Source organism: Natrix helvetica (genome assembly GCF_964273705.1).
Source record: "Natrix helvetica genome assembly, chromosome: W".
NCBI lineage: Eukaryota > Metazoa > Chordata > Lepidosauria > Squamata > Natricidae > Natrix > Natrix helvetica.
Window position 1 is genome coordinate 79,917,798 of NC_138555.1, and position 13,692 is coordinate 79,931,489.

Here is a 13,692-nt window from a genome sequence, read left to right on the forward strand (position 1 = left end):
AAGTAGTGAAGCTGGATTTGATAGAGAGAAGTCAGATCAGTTATCCTAATCTTCCCCAAAGTTTGGCTGTGTTCAGAATCTTTAGTGAATCTTATCAGAATTGTAACTGAATTATTTTCTGGTTTGATTCAGAAATCTCTTCAATCTATCACCACATCCCATTTGCAATTTCAGCAATATCAGATCCAAAGATTTCCGTACATTTATAGCAATAGCACTTAGACTTATATGTCGCTTTATAGTGCTTTTTGCAAATCTCTTTAAGCAGTTTACAGAGTCAGCATATGACCCCAACAATCTGGGTCTTCATTTTACCCACCTTGGAAGAATGGAAGGCTGAGTCAACCTTGACTCGGGGAAATTTGAACTGCCAAACTGCAGCTAACAGTCAGCTGAAATAGCTTGCAATACTGCACTCTAACCACTGAGCCAACTCTGCCCTTATTTATTCCTTAAACTGGAATATGTTAAGAGATTAAATTAAGATTTTTGGTATAAGAGCCTTGCAGAAGCTTCTTTCAATCTGAATCGATAAACTTCTGAAGTTAATATTACTTACATCATTTGATAACTTGGACATTTACATTAGCATTTCCAATCCTGCGTATCCTATATCTCTGGCTATATTATAATGTTATAATTTTAATATATTAAAATTGGACTTGAAAAATTTATAAATAAGTAAAACTACAACTGAGTTAAGATGTTTGTGTGCTCACTACAGAAACTGCTAGGTTTTTCTCCACACGCACAAATATGTAGCTTTGGATCATTTTTTCCTCAATAAATTAATGAACAAGGTTAATCGATCCTGCTTATCTAGTTGTATTTGTAGCAGATTTTCTAGTTGTAGTAATTATAGTCGATTTTGCTTGGAAAACAAATCATGCTTTTAGTCATAGTTATGTACAGCTATTAAAAATGTATAAGGATTCAAAACTTTTTTGAGGATTACCATATATGCAAAAGGATAGATAGATGGATGATGGATGATAGATGATAGATAGATAGATGATAGATAGATAGATAGGTGATAGATAGATGGATAGATAGATGGATAGATAGATGGATAGATAGATATAGATAGATGATAGATGATAGATAGATAGATGATAGATAGATAGATAGATAGATAGATAGATAGATAGATAGATAGATAGATAGATGATAGATAGATAGATGATAGATAGATAGATAGATAGATAGATAGATAGATAGATAGATAGATAGATAGATAGATAGAAGATAGATGATAGATAGATTATAGATAAATATAGATTGATTGATTGATTGAGAGAGAGAGATAAATAGATATAGATATAGATGATAGGTAGAAGATAGGTAGATAGATAGATAGATAGATAGATAGAGAGAGAGAGAGAGAGAGAGAGAGAGAGATAGATAGATAGATAGATAGATAGATAGATGATAGATAGATAGAGACAGATAAATAGATAGATATAGATATATAAATAGATATAGGTGATCGATAGAAGATAGACAGATGATATATGGATAGATGATTGATAGATAGATAGATAGATAGATAGATAGATAGATGATAGATGATAGATAGATGATAGATAGATAAATATAGATTGATTGATTGAGAGAGAGAGAGAGAGAGAGATAAATAGATACAGATATAGATGATAGGTAAAAGATAGATAGGATAGATAGATAGATAGATAGATAGATAGATAGATAGATAGATAGATAGATAGATAGATAGATATAGATAGATATAGATATAGATATATAAATAGATATAGATGATAGAAGATAGACAGATGATAGATGGATAGATAGATAGATAGATAGATAGATAGATAGATAGATAGATGATGATAGATAGATAGATAGATAGATAGATAGATAGATAGATAGATGATAGATAGATAGATATAGATTGATTGAGAGATAGAGAGATAAATAGATAAAGATATAGATGATAGATAGAAGATAGAAAGAGAGAGAGACAGACAGACAGACAAATAGATAGATAAATAGATAGATATAGATATATAAATAAATATAGATGATGATAGATAGATAGATAGATAGATAGATAGATAGATAGATAGATAGATAGATAGAGATAGAGAGATAGAGAGATAGAGAGACAGACAGACATTGAAAACTTTTATAATATAGCAGCTAGTGTAACCGAAACAGTTGTTTACTTGAAGAGAATAGGAGAGAGATTGCAATGAAGAGTATGGAGACCACTTAAGATCATTTTAGTTTTGTGCATTCAAATTTTTTTGATTATGTCCGGTATGAGCGCAGAAGTAGTTGATCTTAATGGAATTTCATATCCGGGAACAGCACTAAATGGCAGATCTCCAAAACATAGCTCCTTCTGGAGCTGCTCTGACTTTTGAGACAATGCTTTGATATGTTTGAGCTGCACTAGGTACTGAATTGCAGACAAATGCTTGCTAACAGTTAAGTGGTTGCTGCAGAGGGGGAAAAAATTCAGAATGTATATACTGCTACTTCTCTTCCTATCCACTTCTGAGCTTCTCCAAATATATCTGAGATGAACAATGACGTACCTCCCATGGCTGAAAATGCCAACGATTTGATCCATCCTGATTTCTCAGGGGAGCATGCTTTGCTCTTTCTGAATGCATTGCTTGCACCGCATGTGCTGTAAGATAAACCCCATTGTAGACATTATAGCTCTCTCCAGACATGGTCATTTCAAACACAGAGCCAGAGACTGTCTTGAGTTTTTCCCTCCCAGTGCATCGTTTAGCTCCTTTCTGATATGGAGGCAGTGAACAATAAAATACAGACTCCCAGAACCAATTAATGTGAAGAAAGGGATGTTCCAAAGGTCTTATTCTCTCAAGAAACTGCTGAAATCCTGGCACAATCCTAGTATGGAGGGAGAAGTATAAGGAACCATTGAAAGTTTGAACTAGGAATCTCCCTCGTGCTGATGAAATCACGGTGAAATCCCATTGATAAGTCATGATCCATACTCTCTGATCTATTGGATTCTTATGGTTAATTTCAGTAGAATAAAGCCCCCATTGTAAAGTCTCCATAGATTGGGCAGTCCCGGAGGCAAGGAATATACTGATATTCTTCACTAAGATAGTGTCTATTATCTTTGTTATACGCTCAAAAAGGACATACTTATTTATGACTGCATCAATTATAATTGGGATCAACCCTGTCCAAGCAATGCAAATATCACTCTGGAAGAGCTTTGGTTGGAGATTTTGAATAAAGGCTTCCCCGCTTTCATCCTCTGAGACCAAGAGGCCAATCCAGTTCCATCCAAAATGGTTCAGTAAATGGACAATCCCCTCATATTGCAAATTTTCATTGGGAACCATGCTGAAGAAGGAAGGGAACTGCCTTTTGTCACTCAGGACTGGATCAAAGGAACCATAATTGAGCTGTTTGGGAAGAAGGATGCATAGAAAATTAAATTCAGAGTACTTTTTTGATCGTGAAGAGCAGAGCACCCACATCAGCACATCGTACCTGAAAACTTTGGCAGTGGCCAGGGAACTGAAGGACAAGAAAGTAAGGAAGAAAAGGTTAAGTATAAAACACAGGAGGAAAGTGATAAACTTTACAAGCAGAAAGTAGAGGATCACAAGCAAAGCATCTCCAGGAAAACAGACTGAGATATCTAGCAAAAAGAAGTATATATCGTTATTATAATTGGCTAAAAATCATTTACTATTTATATCCCTTTGCTTTCCAAAGCAATCCAATATAAGTTAATTTCGCCGCTTAATTCTTTTCCTTAAGGATTTAATTTGGCATTTTAAAAAAGTTTCTTTGGGCAGTCTTCCCCAAAATAGAAAAAAATATGTCACCAGATGGACTCACTTTCTCTTTTCACTTCCTTCCTTCCAGAGCCGTCCCGACTTCATCAGCCTGGGGCTCCCCATTTACTGCCAGCTTGAAGAGCTTCCCTTGGGTCAATCAGGGACTTTGCGGTGTCCCTGAGACCAGCAAGGCTTCGTCTTCCTGATCATCGTCTCTGCGGGACAGTTTAGGTCCAAATGGACTGTCCAGCAGCAAAAGTGTCAACGGCAGTCTCGGAGTGTCGAGACTGCATGTTGTAATGTCGCAACGTTGGCTCCTCCTCTGAAAAAAATGCTGTTGACAGTAAGGCATTCGACAAAGTAGACCATAAGCTACTTCTTGGTAAGCTTAAAAAATGTGGGTTAGATAGCATCACCACCAGATGGATTTATAACTGGCTGACAAACCATACTCAATGAGTAGTCCTTAATAGTACTACATCTACATGGAGGTAAGTAAGCAATTGGGTATCACAAGGTTCTGCCCTGGGCCAAGTACTCTTCAATATTTTCATAAATGACTTAGATAAAGGACTACAAGAGGAACTCATCAAATTTGCAGATGGCACTAAATTGGTATGACTGTCCAACACCAAAGAAAACAAGCTCAGGATCCAAACGATTTGACAGATTTGAACAATGGTCCTATCCAACAAAATGAAATTTAATGTGGAGAAAAGCAAGGTTTTACGATTGGGTAGAAAAAAACCAAAGGTACAGATTAAGTGGAACCTTGCTCAAAAACTATAACGGTGAGAGGGACTTTGCAGTCCTAGTGGACAATCACCTAAACAGGAGCCAGCAGTATGCAGCAGCAGCCAAAATTCAATCCTTGGTTGTATAAATAGAGACATACATTCAAAATGATGTGAAGTATTAGTACCAAATTATAACACCTTAGTAAGACCACACCTGGAATCCAGCATCCAGTTTTGGTCACCAGGTTACAAAAAAGTTGTTGAGACTTAGAAAAAGTGCAGAAAAGAGCAACTAAGATGCTTAAAAGCCTGGAGACTAAAACATATGAAGAATGGTTGCAGGATTTGGGTATGGCCAGTTTGTAGGGAAGAAAAAGGACTAGAAGTGATATGTTAGCAGTATTCCAGTATTTGAGAGGCCCCCACGAAGAAGAGAGGATCAACTTATTTCCCAAAGCACCAGAAGGCAAGACAAGATACAATGGATGGATACTTCTCAATGACAGAAATGACCTGGAATTAAGAAGAAACTTCCTAACAGTGAGAATAATTAACCAGTGGAATAATTAACCAGTGGAATAGCTTGCTTTCAGAGGTTGTGGGTGTTTCAGACAGCCACTTGTCTGAAATGATATTGGGTCTCCTGCTTGAGATTAGACTAGAAGACCTCTGAGGCCCCTTCCAGCTCTATTCTGAATTGTACCAATTAACAGAATAGCAGAATAACAGAGTTGGAAGGGATCTTGAAGGTCTTCTAGTCCAACCCCCTGCTTAGGCAGAAAACCCTACACCACTTCAGACAAATGGATATCCAACATATTCCTAAAAACGTCCAGTGTTGGAGCATTCACAACTTCCGGAGACAGGTTGTTCCATTGATTAATTGTTCTAACTGTCAGGAAATTTCTCCTTTGCTCTAAGTTGCTTCTCTTGATTAGTTTCCACCCATTGTTTCTTGTCCTGTCCTCCGGTGCTTTGGAGAAGAGCATAGAGCTTTTCCATTCTCCATAGAATATTGGATTCTGTTGTTACATTACGCCTTACTGCGACTGCATTACAAAATCCCAAAGGTGATTCCATGGAAGAAGGAGAATATTGGATTCCACTGTGACATCATGACTTTATTGCGAAATCGCAAGGGTTTCCATCAAGTGTTACATGAAGAAAGAGCTCATAAGATGAACGATAGCAGATTCTGGGAACTCAGAACACGTAAATGATAGCTTGGCTAAAACTGAAAGAAGCTAGGGTTCATAAAAAGAAAAGAAAAGAAAGAAAGAAGAAACAAGAAACAAGCTGATCTGTGGAAAATGGTCCTACCTGTGGAAACTTATAGATGTTCAACATGTGGGCCATCTGGATGGAATTGAGGGAGGTGAGGTCACCAATGATAGGCAAGAAGTTCATCTCCTTCCTTCTACCACAGTTGAAGTTCACAGGACTCCTTTGATTCAGAAATAGAAAATTCAAAACATGCTGACTGGCCATCCAGGCATTGAAACTAGTTTCATAAATCTCCACTGCTGGTGTGACATTGGGGAACATCTTGATGTTCTTGTTGATCTCATCAAGGGCAAAATACATGGAAAGAGGATGCTGGGCATATTTCGGTATCATGCTGAAATAACAGTGCCAAACTACAGGTAAGTATATCGCAAAAAAGAACTACTATATCAAATTGTACGCAATGTAGGCAATTTCGGCAATTTTTATGGAGGAAATTAAATCTGAATTTCAACGAAGGATACTTTTTGCTTTGAACATTATTCTGACCTCCTCAAGAGCTGGTGATTGTTGAGCAACAGAATAGGAGCTATGCACCCGAGACCTTTGCAATATAGCATTGATTCCTTCTATCTGAATCAGGAGTGATTTAAACATTTGCCATTACTATTGAAAGATTGTACTTGAACTCTACCAGTTATAAAACTTCACTTCTTGCATTGTTGACACATATGAAAAGCAGAATACTTTTCATTCATTCATTCATCCATCCATCCATCCATCCATCCATTCATATATCCAGTCATCCATCTATTTATTAATCCATTCATATACCCAATCATTTATCCAGTCATCTATCCATCCATCCATTCATATATCCAGTCATATATCCATCTATACATTCACCTATCCAGTCATCCATCCATCCATCCATCCATCCATCCATCCATCCATTCATCCATCCATTCATATATCCAGTCATCCATCTATTTATTCATCCATTTATATACCCAATCATTTATCAAGTCATCTATCCATCCATCCATTCATATATCCAGTCATCCATCCATCCATCCATCCATCCATCCATTCATCCATCCATTCATATATCCAGTCATCCATCTATTTATTCATTCATTCATATACCCAATCATTTATCCAGTCATCTATCCATCCATCCATTCATATATCCAGTCATCTATCCATCCATACATTCACCTATCCAGTCATCCATCCATCCATCCATCCATTCATATATCCAGTCATCCATCCATCCATTCATATATCCAGTCATCCATCTATTTATTCATCCATTCATATACCCAATCATTTATCAAGTCATCTATCCATCCATCCATTCATATATCCAGTCATCTATCCATCTATACATTCACCTATCCAGTCAGCCATCCATCTATTTATTCATTCATTCATCTATCCAGTCATCCATCCATCCATCTATTTATTCATCCATCCATCCATCCATCCATCCATTTGTATTCTTTCTTACAAGACATAGTGAAACTATCTCTTAACATTTTGATTACTGTTAATTCTATTAATAATGTAGCAACTATTTAGGAGGAGACTTTCCACGAGGCTTAGACGTGTCGGCAAGCATTTTGAAGAGGCTGGTTGAAATTCCTTTTCCTAATGGATGCAGTAATGAGTGCAGATGATTAGACTGTATATTAATCTTGACCAGCAAATTATATGATCAGATCTATAAAAGAAACTTTTAGTTCATACTTTGCTGATATGATGGAGCTTTCTTCTTTCATAGGAAAGGTACCTTGAAGATTGTAGAAAACCTGTTCGCTATCTAGTTCTCCCTAGAACTGTTATTAAAGTTTGCATGCAAACATATGTGTGGTTGAATATATGTTAACACTTAAGGTGGAAATAAATGTTCACCCTGTTTGTCTGAATCTTGGAAAGTTTTTTCAGTGTTTCCCTTCATCTAAAGTTATACAGAATTTGGGGGTGATGGTTTGAATGGAGGTTTCTCAGAATGGAATTGCATTCCAGTAAGATTGTGCTTTTAATAGTTTGCTATAAAGAATTGTCCTTTCCTGAATTTCAGCTTGTGAATTCTGATCTCATTGAGATAAATGATATGAAAGCCACCAGGATTTGCTGAATGGAAAAATATTAAGAGGAAATGGCCCTATTTTCCATAAACTCTGCAGTATTTCCATTTTTGAAATAGAGGGACAAATAATCATCTTCTTCTTCTTCTTCCTCTTCTTCTTCTTCTTCTTCTTCTTCTTCTTCTTCTTCTTCTTCTTCTTCTTCTTCTTCTTCTTCTTCTTCTTCTCCTCCTCCTCCTCCTCCTCCTCCTCCTCCTCCTCCTCCTCCTCCTCCTCCTCCTCCTCCTCCTCCTCCTTCTTCTTCTTCTTCCATATCCATCATCAGATTTTGGTGATCATGTTGGTGGTCACATTTTTATCAACAGCTGCACAAAAAACTGCTGCTGAGATTTGTCCAAACCAGTCCCTTAGGTTTCAAGATTTTTAAATTTTTATTCATAAACATTTTGAATACAGTGTATTGTCAGGGCATATCATTTACAAAAGAAAAACAAAGAGATAAAAAACAAAATATTAACACACATACTGATAACAATAGTAGTAATATAACAGAATAGTTTGGGCTCAATTTCTCTTTATGTTAGCTTACTCATAATTCTATTAATTATATTGGCATATTTATAATTATAAACCATCTTCATAAATTCATACATAGCAATAATCTTCCTTCATTTAATTTCTAATTCTTATCTCTAACCACTCATAAAATTTATTCCATGTCAAGTACTGGTAATATTCTGTGTCTTCTTTGCCTTTTATTTTTAAAGTCAATCTATCCATCTCTGCACATTCTGATATTTTCCGAATTACATCCTCATCTGATGGAGTGTTCTCATTTTTCCAATATTTTGCAAATACAATCCTTGCTACTGTCAGTATATGCAAACCTAAATATATAGTCCCTTTATCAAAACCCTCCAGCATTACACCCCCCCAAAAAAAATATTTCTGGTTTCAGATCTATATGTTGCTTAATAATCATTTCCAACCAAGTATGTATTTTCTTCCAATATTTTCTTGCTTTCATACAAATCTACCACATAAGATAATAAGTGCCTGGGGTCTGATTACATTTCCAATATTTGGCAGAGATATTATTAAACATTTTTGCCAATCTTGCCAGTGGCAAATGCCACCTATAAAATATTTTGTAAAGATTTTCCTTATATAAAGTAGCCATTGTCAGTTTATAGTTCCTGTCCCATTTTTTTTTCATTTATCTAATTCTATCGTATAACCAATATTTTTTTGCCCATACAATCATTGTTTCTTTGACTTGTTCCTCTTCCATTTTATGCCCAAGGAGCTGCTGATACAGTTCTACAGAGGAATTATTGAGTCTGTCATCTGCACTTCTATAACTATCTGGTTTAGTTCTGCAACCCAACACGACAGACACAGACTTCAGAGGATAATTAGAATTGCAGAAAAAACAATTACTACCAACCTGCCTTGCATTGAGAACCTGTGCTCCCCACGAGTCAAAAGAGGGCTGTGAAAATATCTACAGACCCCTCGCATCCTGGACATCAATTGTTTCAACTCCTACCCTCAAAACGATGCTATAGAGCACTGCACAACAAGACAACTAGACACAAGAACAGTTTTTTCCCTGAACGCCATCACTCTGCTAAACAAATAATTCCGTCACCACTGTCAAACTATTTACTAAGTTTGCATTACTGTTACTATTCATCTTCTCATCATTCCTATCACCCATCTCCTCCCATTTATGACTGCAGGACTGTAACTTTGTTGCTTGTATCCTTACGATTTATATTAATGTTGATTGTTTCCTGATTGCTTATTTGTATCCTATGGCTATCATTAAGGGCTGTACCTTATGATTCTTGACAAATGTATGTTGTCTTTTTATGTACACCGAGAGCATCTGCACCAAAAACAAATTCCTCGTGTGTCCAATCGCACTTGATCAATAAAGAATATTCTATTCTATTCTATTCTATTCTATTCTATTCCATTCCATTCCATTCCATTCCATTCCATTCCATTCCATTCCATTCCATTCCATTCCATTCCATTCCATTCCATTCTATCTTAATAAATATATGTACACACAGACACAGACACAGACACACACACACATGTGTGTGTGTGTGTGTGTGTAAAATCAGTTTTTCATCTGTCCCTAGAAAGATCTTATCAAATATTGTTGGTTCTTTATAAAAACCCTTTTGTAAATGATATACCCTGACAATACACCATATTCAAAATGTTTATGAGTAATAATAAAAAAAAAGATTTTGAAGATCTTGAAAAAAAGTTTGGAGAGGTTTTTTCCCCCCAAAAGTCCATGTTTATCTCAAAACGCATCTTTATATTTCTAGATCTAAAAGAAGTTTCATTATAAGATGAGAAAACCGCACATCTCTTTTCTCAGTAGAAGTCATGCTCAAAATATCTAACATCTCAAAATGGGATAGCCAAGTTAATCAGTGTCATCTTTGAAGCAGAATAAATATATCTCTTCTCTACATTCGATCACATTTTTATTGGAGTTGTATTACATTATTATTATTATTATTATTATTATTATTATTATTATTATTATTATTATTATTATTATTATTACTACTACTACTACTACTACTACTACTACTACTACTACTACTATTACTACTACTTTTTATTACTTTTTATTATTACTTATGTGTCAGAATAGCACATTTGACAACTCCAAATCTCAAATAATAAATGCTCCGTCCTACACATCGGCAATAAAAATCAGAGCACCAAATACAAGTTGGGTGGAAACGACCTCGTAGATAACCCTCACTCTGTCAATGACTTAGGAGTACTCATCTCAAACAATCTAAGCCCCAGAGCTCATTGTAACAGCATTGCCAAAAAAGCATTAAGAATTGTTAACCTAATTTTGCAAAGCTTCTTCTCCGGTAACATTGTATTTTCTAACTAGGGCATACAAAACCTTTGCCAGACCAATTCTCAAATACAGCTCATCTGGCTGGAATGCACACTGTATATCAGACATTAAAACGATCAAGTGGGTCAAGAGGTATTTCACGAGAAGAGTCCTCCACTCCTCTGATCACAATAAAATCCCTTATGCCACCAGGCTTGAAAATTTGCGCTTGGACAATCTGGAACTGCGCCGTCTGCGCTCTGATCTAAGCATAGTACACAAAATTGTCTGCTACAATATCTTACCTGTCAATAACTTCTTCAGCTTCAATGTCAATAATACATGGGAAAACGATCGATACAAACTCAAGGTAAACAGCTCCAAAGTCGATTGCAGAAAATACGACTTCAGCAACAGGAGTGGTCAACGCCTGGAATGCTCTATCCAAATCCATTGTTACATCCTCAAACCCTCACAGCTTCAACCTTAAACTGTCTACCGAGGACCTCACCCCATTCCTAAGAGGTCTGTAAAGGGGGCATGCATAAGCACACCAGTCTGCCTACCATCCCTGTCCTACCGTCCCTACTTATTTGTATTCATTTGCTTCATTCATGTCCAGCTTCAAATTTATATCTGCTATCTTGTACATGTTTGACAAACTAATAAATAAATAAATACATTTTACTCAAAGAGGAATGAGGCACTTACATGCCATATTCAGAAATACGTGGAACTTTTTTGAAACTTTGTGTACGTTCATCAGCTTTTATGAAGGAAAAAAATCCCCCAAGTATCATTTTAGCTCTGGAGGTGGGACATTTCTTCGCAACATTAGAGGGCTGCAGGCAGATTGATGTCAAACTCTCATTGACACTGCCAGGAAAAAAGAAGAGTGGAATAAATTTAAGTACTAGCAGACTTGAGCCATCATTCCATCCTTTCAAATACATGGTCAAAAAAAAATACAGGTGTGAAACAAAAAAATGCCTTGTTTAGATCTAAAGAGTCACGGTGACATAATGGTTGGGATGCACTATTGCAGACTAATTCTGCCAACTGCCAGGAGTTCGATTCCGAGTGCCTCAAGGTTGACTCAGCCTTCCATCCTTCCAAGGTCAGTAAAATGAGGACCCATATTGATGGGGGCAATAGGCTGACTCCGTAAACCATTTAGAGAGAGCTGTAAAGCACTGTGAAATGGCATATCAGTCTAAGTGAATGAGAAACATCCCTTGACAAGGAGGAAGATATTGTTGTATGTGCAAATTAAAAAGGAAAGCTAAAACAAAACACTCTCCTTGACTCAGATTCCAGTGGCATAAGAGAAATATAAAGAGATCTTTCAAAGTGCAGCAGATCTCTTTTTTTAAATCTCTCACCTATACTTATTCAGGTGTGATGCTGCCAAAGAAACAGAAGTGGAACGCAGTCATTTTGCAAATTAGAGGACAAATCATAGCTTGGCATCAAATCCTCTATTCCCTTGTGATTTGGGCAAACTAAAATCTGTACATGGCTATTGTAAGAGTTACAATTAGTGTCTCATAGCAAGCATTTTCTTTCTCTTGCCTTCAATGAGCCACCGTGGTGCAGTGGTTAGAATGCAGTACTGCAGGCTACTTCTGCTGATCACCAGCTGCCAGCACTTTGGCAGATCGAATCTCACCAGGCTCAAGGTTGACTCAGCCTTCCATCCTTCCAAGGTTGTTAAAACGAAGACCCAGATTGTTTGGGAGCAATATGCTGACTCTGTAAACCGCTTAGAGAGGGCTGTAAAACACTATGAAGCAGTATATAAGGCTAAGTGCTATTGCTATCTTCCTTGATCTTATATACAGAAAAGTTTCAAAAACGTTTGCTTTTGAGAATTACTTACATCCATCTACATTAACTGTCACATGGATGCCAACTTGTTAGATCACAGAAAGCTTAATTGCAAGGGGCTGAAAGAAAGATACGATCTCGAGAATTCATTACTTTAATAGAGAGAGAAAAGCTATAACAGTCCATTAGTGTTTCCTAAAATGAAAATGCCCAAATAAATTAATGTAATTTGTTTTCCTCTCTCTTCAAATAATCCATCCGAGCATCTGTCAATCAACTATTCCTACACTAGAACTCTCACAAATGCCACCAGAATTAATATTTCAGTGCTTAAACCAAGAAAATGTACAGGTAATTCTCAACTTGAAACCATACATTGACCCTAAAATTTATGTTGCTAAGTGAGATAATTGTTAATTGAATTTTGCCACATTTTACAAATTTTTCTCGCCACAATTGGCATATGTGGGTCTGATTTGAGTAGATTGCAGGGGTGACACAGAAATATAACTTTATGGCATCCTTCGAGCCTCTGGGAGAGCGAAAATGATCTCCTTCCGGCTCCGGAGGCCCTCCGAAGGCCGGAAATGAGCCCATTTCCAGAGTTCCAGAACTTCTGGAGGCCTGTGTTTTGCCTTCCCATGCCTTCCGTGTGGGTCGTGCACTTACCTGGCATCTAAAATGGGTCACATGGAGACTCCTGGGAGGGGTGGAGCAGGGTGGGCGGGGCCAGTCAGTCCTTGGAACTACTGGTTTAGCCAACCAGATATAAAATTAACATCTGGTTCGCCCAAACCTGTCCGAACTGGCTGAATCCCACCCCCGAGTCAGGGCTGTTGTAACTTTGAATGGTCACCAAACAAACTTTTGTATATCAAGGACTACCTTTATGCATTTTTCTATAGGTACCTCAACTCGAGAAGAACAAAATCACCCCATTTCCACAGCAGTAAAGCTAGGTGTCAGCGTTCTAAATACCATGTATGAAATCAATCAGAGATCAAGGCAGACTCATCCTTAAAGTTCCAATTTAATCATACAGGCAAGTTACCACGTCTATGGAATTCCAACTCTAATGTTCTTCCTGGAATTCCACCCAGTTGAAAGTTCATGATCTATCCCCACACCCATTAATC